We start from the raw sequence: 11707 nt of genomic DNA, 5'->3' as shown, positions 1-11707 counted from the left end.
GAGGAGGGGCGATGACCCGGGAAAGGGTTGGTGCCGCGCGGGACCGGCTCGCGCGCCTTAGGGGGCGGGGGCGGAGGAGCCGGTGGGGGTGGGGGGGGCGGGGCTTCGCCTAGAGCCCGACCCTGAGACCCGAGCCGCGCGACGCGCTGACAGACCCTCTGGTCCGACGGCGAGGCCCACAGCACCTCATGCTTCCATCCTGCGTTGAGATCACGGTGAGGGCCGAACCGACCCCCGCCCGCCCTGCCTGTTGCGTCGCCATCGGGGGTCGCGCCTGAGCCTCCGCTTCCCCCTCTTGTGTTTCCTTGCCAACCTGCCCCCTAACAATCTGGGGCTATGAGTTCTAGACCCAGCAGCTCTGCTTCAGCTCTTCTTGAGAGGTGGGGTGGCGACCCGTATCAGATGGAAGGAAGACTTTGCATTTGTGGACTGATCCTCGTCTTTGGGGTAATTTCAGGCACGTCAACTGTGCAGCCGCTCTGTGATATTTTAGGTTGTTTGTTTAGAACCCCTAGTTGGGCCCTTCCCTGGCCAGGCCAGTGGCTCCTTAAGAACAGGGACTACGTCCTGTAGACCGGTGTACCTGCCTGACACTGAGTACAGTGTCTTTTGCACAAGGAACGGGCTCCAGGGATGTCAGCCAAATGAATGAAACCTTGGGAGCCCGAGCTTTCTATTTCTGAGACACTTCTACTCAAGGGCTTCCCAAACACAGAGCTTAATCTCAGCAAATACAAATGTGGAAAAGGTACATTTTAACGTTCTGAAGAAAAGGAGGAGCATCTCTCCAATCTTTTACATTGAATTGGCACCATGTTATTAGGTTTGCGAAAGTACTTTAATACATCAGACTAGAAAAATACAAGGTACTTCTTTTAAAAATTATTACTGAAAGAGAGCCAGTTTTCACTGTTTCCAGCTAAAACATGTAAATTGCTCAAGCCCTGATTGTTCAAGTTGTAGATGGACCAGATTCTTCACTGCCTTCTAGGCCTGAGAGCATGTTTTCAGCCCTATTCTATGAATATTTTATTTTTTATTACTGATACTGGTGATTCAAGATTCAAAGCACTTTTTTTTTTTTTTATTATTAGGCAATTCTAAAGCCAATACAATAAGCTTTTATTTGTTAAAAAAATTATACTGTTCTATCTATGGTTCCTTATTGGTCGATTTAAAGAGGATACTGATATTTACACCCTGGACTGTTCTAGCAGATAGGAGAGTGTTTCCATCATTCTAAACTCTTAACAATCTGATTGAGGCTATTTTACTGATTAAGGCTTTTATCTCTGCAATTTCATAAAATAGCTACAAATACTCAGAATTTATCCAGAAATTTCTATAGTTTGAGATTAGTATTTTGTGTGATGTTTATAAATCTGTGACCCACATGGTCCAGTCTTAGATCAGGACCATATTCAAAATACACAGGCAAATATCTGAGGTATAATTTTGAAAAAATTCTTTAAAAATTCTCATAGCCCGAACACTGTGAAGCAGATAAATAACAAACAACATATCTTAAACATATCTATTTTTCTCTCATCTTGTGTTCTCACACAAGATAGCTAGCTGCTTGTATTGTATTTCAAAATGTGCCCTACTGTTGTTCTCCAGCCCTGGGTGTGTGCTTTAGATCTTTTCCCCCAGCTCTCTTTCTTCCTGATTCTGAATGACAAAAGCCCAAAAGAATTGGTCATGTTACATGGGAGGACCCTCTTTAGGAGTCTGGAAGAGGGAAGCAGAGCTAATACAATTATCCATTAATACGTACTTTTTCTTTCACAGTTGATTCCTTTCCGTAGTTAACTCTAATGCTCAGTAATACTGTGTGTTAATAGGTATAATAGTTTTAGTACAAGTATTTTCTGTTTTTGTTTTTTAGTTTAAATCTAAGTTAGTTAACATATAGTATAATAATCATTTCAGGAATAGAATTTAGTGATTCATCACTTACATATAACACCCAGTGCTCATCCCATCAAGTGTCTTCCTTAATGCCCCTCACCCATTTAGCCCATTCCCTCACCCAACACCCTGCCAGCAACCCTCAGTTTGTTCTCTATATTTAAGAGTCTCTTATGGTTTGTCTCCCTCTCTGTTTTTATCTTAATTTTTTTCCCTTCCCTTATGTTCATCTGTTTTATTTCTTAAATTCCACATATGAGTGAAATCATATGGTATTTATCTTTCTCTGACTTATTTCGCTTAGCATAATACACTTTAGTTCCATCCACGTTGTTGCAAATGGCAAGATTTCAGTCTTTTTGATCGTCAAGTAATATTCCATTGTGTAAATATATCATATCTTCTTTATGCATTCGTCAGTGGACCTTTGGGCCCTTTCCATACTTCAGCTATTGTCAATAGTGCTGCTATAAATATTGGGGTGCATGTGCCCCTTTGAATCAGCACTCCTGTATCCTTTGGATAAATATCTAGTAGTGCAATTGCGGGGTCATAGGGTAGTTCTATTTTTAATTTTTTGAGGAACCTCCATGTTGTTTCCCAGAGTGACTGTACCAGTTTGCATTCCCACCAGCAGTGTGCAAAAGGGTTCCTCTTTCTCTGCATCCTTGCCAACATCTGCCGTTGCCTGAGTTCATTTTAGCCTTTCTGATAGGTGTGAGATGGTATCTCATTGCGGTTTTGATTTGTATTTCCCTGATGATGAGCAATGTTGAGCATGTTTTCATGTGTCTGTTAGCCATCTGGATGTCTTCTTTGGAAACGTGTCTATTCATGTCTTTTGCCCATTTCTTCACTGGATTATTTGTTTTTTGGGTGTTGAATTTGATAAGTTCTTTATAGATTTTGGATACTAACCCTTTATCTGATACATCATTTGCAAAAATCTTCTCCCATTCCGTCGGTTACCTTTTAGTTTTGCTGATTGTTTTCTTCACTGTGCAGAAGCTTTTTATTTTGATGAGGTGCCAGTAGTTCATTTTTGCTTTTGTTTCCCTTGCCTCTGGAGACATGTCAAGTAAGAAGTTTGCTGCAGACCAGGTCAAAGAGGTTGTTTCCTGTTTTCTTCTCTAGGATTTTGATGGTGTCCTGTCTTACGTTTAGGTTTTTCATCCATTTTGAGTTTATTTTTGTGTATGGTGTAAGAAAGGGGTCCAGGCTCATTCTTCTGCATGTCGCTGTTATTTTTTCTGTTAAGTAGGCTTCATGCCCAGCTTGGAGCCCAAAGTGGGGCTTGAACTCATGACCCTGAGATTAAAATCTGAGCTGACATCAAGAGTTGGATGCTTAACTGACTGAGCCACCCATGGGCTCCTGGACAAATTTTAAGGCTGTTGTTTTGTTTTGTTTGAAAATGAGCCACCCTCATTGGTGAGGGGCTTTATAATCACACATATCTTGTGGCATCCCAAAGTCATAGAGAATATGACTCACACTCAATCACCAAGATCTATGAATTGCTTTCATAACCAGGACTTATTTTCCACTAAATAACTGTGTAACTCCTTAAAATCTGTTATTCCATTGAGCTTAGAGAAGTTCAGCATTGTAAACAGAATAGCAATTTCACCATCTTCTCAGTGTACATGTCAAGTTTAAATTTGAGTACAAAACCATCACCTTTATAGTGGACAGAGAAAGTTCTGTTATATAGCATCAGGGAAAAGTGTGCAGGCTCTGAGGGCCATTGGAGGTCTACCAAGTAGGATCTAAGACTTTTTAATTCTAAAAACACTTTAATACATTTCTTCAAAAATTTCCAGGACCTAACCATTTGGCTAAATTAAAAGAAACTAAATCTAGTCTCTTTGCTTCAACTTCTTAAATATCTGTAAACTGGCAGTGGTTAAAAAAACATAAGTATAAAGAAAATTTGTAATGTTCATTATTTTCTCCATTACATCATGCAATAAAACTGACTTCCAAGAGTCACAACACAGACTCTCTTGATGAATGAGGCAATGGAAACTGGGCACACCAACCTCCTATTTTGAGTTGCATTAATTGTTGAAGCCCTCCTCCCTGCCCCAACCATGCCCCAAACATGGCACATCTTTTTTGGAAGAAAATGTTTTGGTCAAACTACTCATTCTTTATTGGTAATTGCTTAAGATTTGTTAATTGGTACAAACTAGCTTAGGAAAATGTTCCTAGCTTAGGAGGTAGGGTATAATATTTAGGTACCTGCACACTGTGGGCTCAAATAGAGCTCATATTTGAAACCTCTGATGTAAAATTTTCCTGCTTGACAGGACATGCGCCATTGTTGAGTTCCTTTGACAACTCTCTTGTTCTCTGTACCAACAGAGAAACTGACTTCTATTAGTAAGTAATAGAAACACTCCTTGAAACAAAATTAAGAATACAGTATAATTCAATTAGCAAAAGTTTCAGAGGTATTGGAAAGAATGCTTTGAAATGCAAGTGTTAGGATTCTCTAGAGAAACAGAACCAATAGGATGCATATGTGGAGAGAAAGATTTTTTTAAGGAATTGGTACATGCGGTAGTGGGCACTGTAAGTCTGAAATCTGTTGGGCAGGTTGGCAGGCTAAAAATACAGGCAAGAGTCGAAGAGCTCAAATCCATTGGCAGGATTTTTGTTATGATTTTGAGGAAGTAGTATTTGTTCTACTCCCGGAAACCTCAATTTTTGTTCATATGGCCTTCAACTGTTTGAGACCCGCCCACATTAATCAGGGTAATCTCCTTTACTTAAAGTCCACTAATTGTAAATGTTAATACATCTACAAAATACCCATCACAGCAACATCTAGTGTTTGACCAACATCTAGTGTTCGACCAAAATTGGCACCACAGTCTAGCCAAGTTGAAACCTAAGATTACCCATCACAATGACCTCCATTCAATAGTATTTTCTCAAAGGCACAATGGTAATTAAGTTTAAAAATATAAATTCCTTAGTGAACAATATAAGGAATGTTTTCATTAAGAAAATATATCCTCTTGTTTTATTTTTCTTTGCTCTTTTCAATCAGTTGTGTGGTGGTAGAAATGGGGGAGAATGAGGGAGGGAAGATTGGATGTTTTCATGTGACTTCTTCTGCATAACCGTGTCAAATATTTGTGCTACAGCTTTGAGAACAGTGTGTCCGTCATTAGAAAGGATCAAAATATGGACAAGTAAGTAACTCACAATCTAGTGGAAGATAGAGATGTGAACAATCGATCTTCCATATTCCATATTTCATATTAGTTATATTGTAAATTCATTCCCTCAAAGACATATAAAGACAATAGTGTTGTGGGCATATAAAAGGGTTTGGATGTGATTGGGCTCCCACCTGAAAGGAAGTTTCACAGACTTGTGAAAGGGCAGCATTGCAAACCCTCCTTACCACTTTTCAATACAGGCAGGTAGAGGAGGAGAAGCCATAGTATGAGGAAATTGTTTCCAAGGTAGGGTTACTTCTCAGATGCACCACAGAGTTGGGTAGAATTCACCAAATTCACATAGCAAGTCCTGACATTTGATGGCCTAATTAGAGTGTTATGAGTATGCTTTAAAAATGTGCTTTGTCAGCACATCCAATGGGATGTTTTCATAAAGAGCATGTTCCCACTCCACACCTGGCCCAGGAGAAGCTCAAAACATGAAACTAAAGTTAGTACATTAATAATTGTTTGTGATGTGGTTGGCAAAAATATTTTGTAATTGTGCTCACAGGAGTGCTTTAGGGAGTTAATTGCAGCAGGTCAGGTTTTTCTCTACCTTGTAGGAATGTTTCAGTAACTCTGTGATATAAAAACTTGTATGTATGAGATACATGTATATAAATATTTATAATTTCAGATATACAAATAAAAACTTTATCTCTCTTTTTGAAAGAGGGAGTGAGAAAGAGAATGAGAGAGATTCATGACAGGTTTATAACAAAGATGTATACATATATATGTAAAGATTACAAATTTTCTTTATGCTTAATATATGATATATAATATATTGTACATATATAATATCTTAGTGCTTTTATACTAGCCTAAAGTGCTCACAAATACTTTTTTTTTTTCAGAAGGAAAGTGTGAGAATAATAAACTAGCTATGACTTGTATATATCACGAGCAACAACTGAAACACAATGGGGGCAAAGCAAATAGAACAAAGTTGTTAAGTTGGTAATTTTGTTTTGTTTCGCTTTTGCTTTTAATTGCACACATGTAAATACTGAATTCACACAGTATCGAGGAACCAAAATGAACTGAAAAAATAATACTCCTCACCAGATACTCAGCATAAATGTTATATAAAAATGTAAACAATAATAGGATATGAAAATGTCTCAGAGCAACAGCTATTGAGGAAATATAATTCACCTGTCTTTTGATATGCATGTGTAGCTTATGCTAACTTCACTAGGGTATTTCAACTATATGATTTGTGTTTAATTTGGAAGACCTTATGACTATTTTATTTTGAATTTTCTGTGATAGTACGGATATTATTCAATTTTATTATTTTTAATGCAGTGTTGGAAAGGGAAAAATTTACTTTACCCTTCAAAGTTTGTCCAGCTGGTCTAAGAATTAAATTTACATGACACGGATTAACAGGAGAAAACACAAAGTTTAATAATAACCTGTGCACAGAGGCCAAATAATAAAATTGAAACCTAAAGAAATGACCAAGGCATATACTTTTTGGACAAAGAAACATAAATCAGTGAGGAATTGACAGGACAAAATAAATTTATGTTCAGGAGTTTCAATTAGTAAGGAATTCTAAACAAAGTTTGGACTAGGTAGTAAATTAGTAAAAGTAACAAGGTTTGTTTATCTATTCAGCCCTGAAATCCCTATCTTTGGTGATAAGGATGTCTTTTTACCTCCTGGTACAGGGAAGATACCTTTCACTTGGGAGATTTATTTCCTGCTTTCAGGAGACAAAGAGGGGTCAGAGTGTTTGTTCTTGCACTGGCTATTTGTTAAGTAACTTTGATTCAAAATTATCAATATGCTATTGTTGCACATTGGAGCCTGGGGCCCTTCAGCAGGCAATTCATTAAATATATAACTAAATATTTAAAAAGTATTTCAGATTGTGGGATTATTCATGTATTTGTATTTACAAGTCAGAAAAAAATGATCTAGGAAAGACTTTCAAAAAGAAGTAAACCAGGAAGCACCACTGTTCTTTCTTTACACTCATTTCCTGCGTGTTTGAACTCTTCATCTCATGGTTTTGAAAACCGTTGTTGTGAGAGGACTCCCTAATTAATAGTTCTAGCTCAGATGATCCTCTGAATTTCAGTCTTGTATATCTGACAGTTAATGAACATCCTTACTTGGATGTCTGATAGGTGGTTCATATGTAACATGTCCCAAGAGGAATCCATGCTTGCCCTTGCTCCTTTACCCCCATAATCTCTCCCCTCCTGCGTTGTTTATTTCAGTAGAACTCTTTTTTTTTTAATTTTTTTTTTTAATGTTTATTTATTTTTGAGACAGAGAGAGACAGAGCATGAACGGGGGAGGGGCAGAGAGAGAGGGAGACACAGAATCTGAAGCAGGCTCCAGGCTCTGAGCTGTCAGCACAGAGCCCGACGCGGGGCTCGAACTCACAGACCGTGAGATCATGACCTGAGCCGAAGTCGGACGCTTAACCGACTGAGCCACCCAGGCGCCCCTCAGTAGAACTCTTATACCCTTGGCTCAGGCCAATGATTTTGGAGTCAACAATGACTCCTTTCTTTCTCCAACACCCCTTAGGCCATCTATGAGCAAATCCTCTAGACTCATCCTTTGATTTTTAACTGTTTTTGAGTCACTCAAATGGCAAGTTTATATGCTTCAACTTCATACATCCAGAATCTGACTATTCTTATTTCCCTTATGATTTTCCTAGTTTACATTGTTGCATGAACTATTGCAATATTCATTCAGCTGGATTCTGAACAAGGTAGTTCACAGTGATCCTTTTATAATGTAAATTTGATTTTGTTATGCCTGCCCCCATCCCCCATTGGCTCCCATTTCATCTGTGGTTAAAAACAAAGGCCTTACGATAGTCTAGAAGGCCACACAGTAGCTACCCTCTTGTTCATCTTCTTCCTGCAATCCATTCTTTCTACCTCTTTTGTTTCATCTCCTATTATACTCCCTATCTTTCAATCCAGTGTAGTCTATAATAGTTTTCTATTGCTGTCAAAGCAAATGACCACAAATTTCCACAAATTTAGCAGTTTAAAACAATACAAATTTATCTCACAGTTCTGCAGGTCAGAAGTTGGGTTGGTTTAGCTCTTCTCTCTGGTTATGGGCAGAATTTTGTGCCTTATGTTTGTAGGACTGAGGTCCTTGTTTCCTTGCAGTTTGTCATCTAGGGCCTGCCCTTAGCTTCCAGAGGCCTCTTTCTGGTCCTTGCTCTGGGGACCTTACATCTGAGAGACAGCAACAGTGTTCAGTATTCTTTTCATACTTGGCATCTTTCTGGTTTACTCTTCTGCCAAATCTCTCTTGCTACAGCCAGAGAAAGTTCTCTGCCTTTAAGGTTCGTGAGATTAGGTGAGACTTACCTCGGTAATCCAAGATAATTTCTTTATTTTAAGGTCTGGAACTTTAATTCCATCTACAAAGTTATTTTGCCTGAAATATAGTAGTTTCATAAGTTCTGGGAATTGGGACATGGTCAGCTTTGGGGGACTGTTATTCTGCCTACCACTGGGCCTCTTGGCCAAGCATGCTTCCATCTTAGGCTTGTATGTTTACTGTCTTGCTACATGGAATATTCTTCACCTGGATAATCATCACTTCTTTCAGGTTTCTGCTCCATTATCTCCAGATTCTATCAGCTTCTTTGACCAGCCTTTAAAAGAAATATCCACTTGCCATTGCTCCTTTTTTTTCCCCTTTAACCTTTTCTTTTATTCCTTTTTCTGACCATTGCCTGACATTGAATATATTTGTTTCCTTGTTTACTGTCTGTCTTCTTCTATGAAATCCTTTGTGAACAGGAACTTTGATTTATTCACCATTGTATTCCCACTACCTACAGCAGTTCCTGGCACATGGTAAATGTTTAATAAATATTTACTGAATGAATGCAAATCACCAAAAAAGCCCCAGAGCCCCCACTCCATTAATCATGTCTCAGAAAAATGAGTCAGCTAACTCTGAATTCACATAATAGAACAACTTAAAGAAAACTCTTATTCATAAGAATGTTACTAGTTTGTCAAATCCCTTGCTGAAGTCATTAGTTGCAACTTCTATAGCATCCCCTGATCTATCATAAAAGAATACAGAGTTTGGCATTTCTATCCTTGGCATACGTAAACTAGCTCAAAGGTTCCATTTCCTCCATCTCTAAGTGATGACAAGCTTTTTAATAATCTGTTCTGAAACTTGAAAGAGCTCAAGTCTGCAGTTAAGAATTCATTTTTTGCATCTTTCAAAATAAAGATATATCTCATTTGCAAATTCTTGGTATTTCTCTTATTTAAAATATTTCCTCAAAGATTATTGACAGTGAGCCCTAAATCTGTAAATGACTCTAGAATCAGAGATATTAATCCCCTCAAAATTACCACTCCTTCTTCTTCACTTCCCCTCTCTATGATGTTTGTTTTGTTTTTTCTTATTTAGAATTGCATTGCTTGGGGTGCCTGCGTGGCCTAGTCGGTTAAATGGTTAAACGTCCCATTCTTGGTTTCTGCTGAGATCAAGATCTCACAACTTATGAGTTGGAGCCCTGCAATGAGGCTCTGTATTGACGATGTGGAACCTGCTTGGTATTCTCTGTCTCCCTTTCTCTCTCTGTTCCTCCCCCGCTCTCTCTCTCTGTCTCTCAAAACTAAATAAATAAACATTAAAAAAAAATAAAATTGCTTTGCTTGGAGCAAAGAATAAACACAAAATGAGATTTTGAAGGTTTTGCTTTCTAGCTCCATCTACACTGTGCAGAGATCTGAACACTTCCTCTGACCTTAGCCAAACAGCCCCTTGTGGAAGTATCAGCTCATCCTGACATTTAGCCTTCACCATTTTTAAGGTTTCAGCCCATGACTTTTTTATCTGTAGCTGATCCATCAAGCAGCACCTTGTGCAGTCTCTTTAGTCTCCTATATATTTTTCTCTTTTCTTTTCTCCTGGGTAATGTCTTTGATAATGTGGGCAGAATATTTTAGAGTTACCCAGCACTCCTAAGCCATTTTCCATTTAAGAATTTTCTCAATGCAAGCATACCTATCCTTCTAAATTAAAACAGATTTAAAAAAAATGTTTATTTATGGGGCACCTGGGTGGCTCAGTCAGTTAAGCATCCGACTCTTGACTTAGGCTCAAGTTATGATCTCACGATTTGTGGGTTTGAGCACCACATTGGGCTCTGCTCTGATGGCATGCAAGGCTTGCTTGGGATCCTCTCTCTCTCCCTCTTTCTCCGCTCATGTGCTCTGTTTCTTTCTCTCTCAAAATAAAGGAAAAAAAATTAAAAAAACATTTTTAATGTTTATTTATTTATTTTGAGAGAGAGGGAGAGAGCATGAGCAGGGGAGGGGCAGAGAGAGAGAAAGACAGATAGAGAATCCTAAGCAGGCTCTGTCCTGCCAGCACAGTGCCCGACTCAGGGCTTGATCTCACAAACTGTGAGATCATGACCCAAACCAAAATCAAGAGTGAGATGCTTAACTGACTGAGCCACCTAGGCCCCTCTAAAACAGATGTTTTAAAAATAAAGTTTTGAACCCATGCTAACTGCAGGCAACAAAATATATTATATATATAGTGGATCAGTTTTTTCTCAAAGTGTGGTCCCTGGATCACCTGAATCAGAATCACAAGACAGCAAGGGAATACTTATGACAATGTAGATTACCAATTACTGAATCAGAATTGGAAGGAGGTGGATGAGAGGTGTGGGAATCAGCATTTAAAAAATTTTTTTTAACGTTTATTTATTTTTGAGACAGAGAGAGACAGAGCATGAACAGGGGAGGGGCAGAGAGAGGGGGAGACACAGAATCTGAAACGGGCTCCAGGCTCTGAGCTGTGAGCACAGAGCCTGACATGGGGCTAGAACTCACGGACCGTGAGATCATGACTTGAGCTGAAGTCGGATGCTTAACCGACTGAACCACACAGCGCCCCGGGAATCAGCATTTGAAATAAGTTTCTCAGGTATATTCTTTAAAGTTTGAGAACTTTATCTGTCAAGGATATGCAGAAGCATAAATCCCTGCTAGTAAGGAGACAGTAGTATATTTAAGATGATAAAGCCTAAAAATAATACGTGGCAAATGAATGGCATAGAAAATAAAGTACACTTGACTCAGCAAGTCCAGCTATTGGGGGTGCGGTGAGGGGGATTCTGGTTTCACAGAACAGGTGTGTATTTGTCATAAGAGATACTTAAGAACTGTTTATTAATGACAGAGCCGTGCTGGAAGATGAAGAAACCATACATTTTTTAAAAAAAATCTTTTTTTTTAAAAAATCTATTTATTTAGAGAGAGAGTGCACGCACACAAGTGGGGAGGGGTGGGGAGAGAAGGAGAGAGAATCCCAAGCAGGCTGTGCTGACAGCCCCGATGTGGGGCTCGATCCCACCAACCATGAGATCATGACCTGAGCCAATACCAAGAGTTGGACGCTTAACCTACTGAGCCACCCAGGCACCCCTTTCCACTACTTCTTTTCTTTCTTTCTTTTTTTTTAATTAGGCAGTTTTTTTTCTTTCTTTCTTTCTTTCTTTCTTTCTTTCTTTCTTTCTTTCTTTCTTT

At 38.8% G+C, this 11707-nt stretch overlaps 1 long non-coding RNA gene across 2 annotated transcripts in view; it reads left to right on the top strand.

Annotated features, from left to right (window-relative positions):
• Positions 1–102: 102 nt before the first annotated feature.
• The window catches only part of LOC121036066 (uncharacterized), a 56055-nt gene continuing 44450 nt past the window's right edge, over positions 103–11707 (top strand). For both annotated transcript variants that reach the window (XR_005793212.1, XR_005793215.1), the window contains exon 1: positions 103–215. This is a non-coding gene — a long non-coding RNA (uncharacterized LOC121036066). The remainder of the gene's footprint in view (positions 216–11707) is intronic.

Source organism: Herpailurus yagouaroundi, unplaced genomic scaffold, assembly GCF_014898765.1.
Source record: "Herpailurus yagouaroundi ecotype Mexico unplaced genomic scaffold, PumYag 162, whole genome shotgun sequence".
Lineage (NCBI taxonomy): Eukaryota > Metazoa > Chordata > Mammalia > Carnivora > Felidae > Herpailurus > Herpailurus yagouaroundi.
The sequence above is the reverse complement of the archived record's forward strand: the minus strand, read 5'-3'. Positions and strand labels throughout refer to the sequence as shown.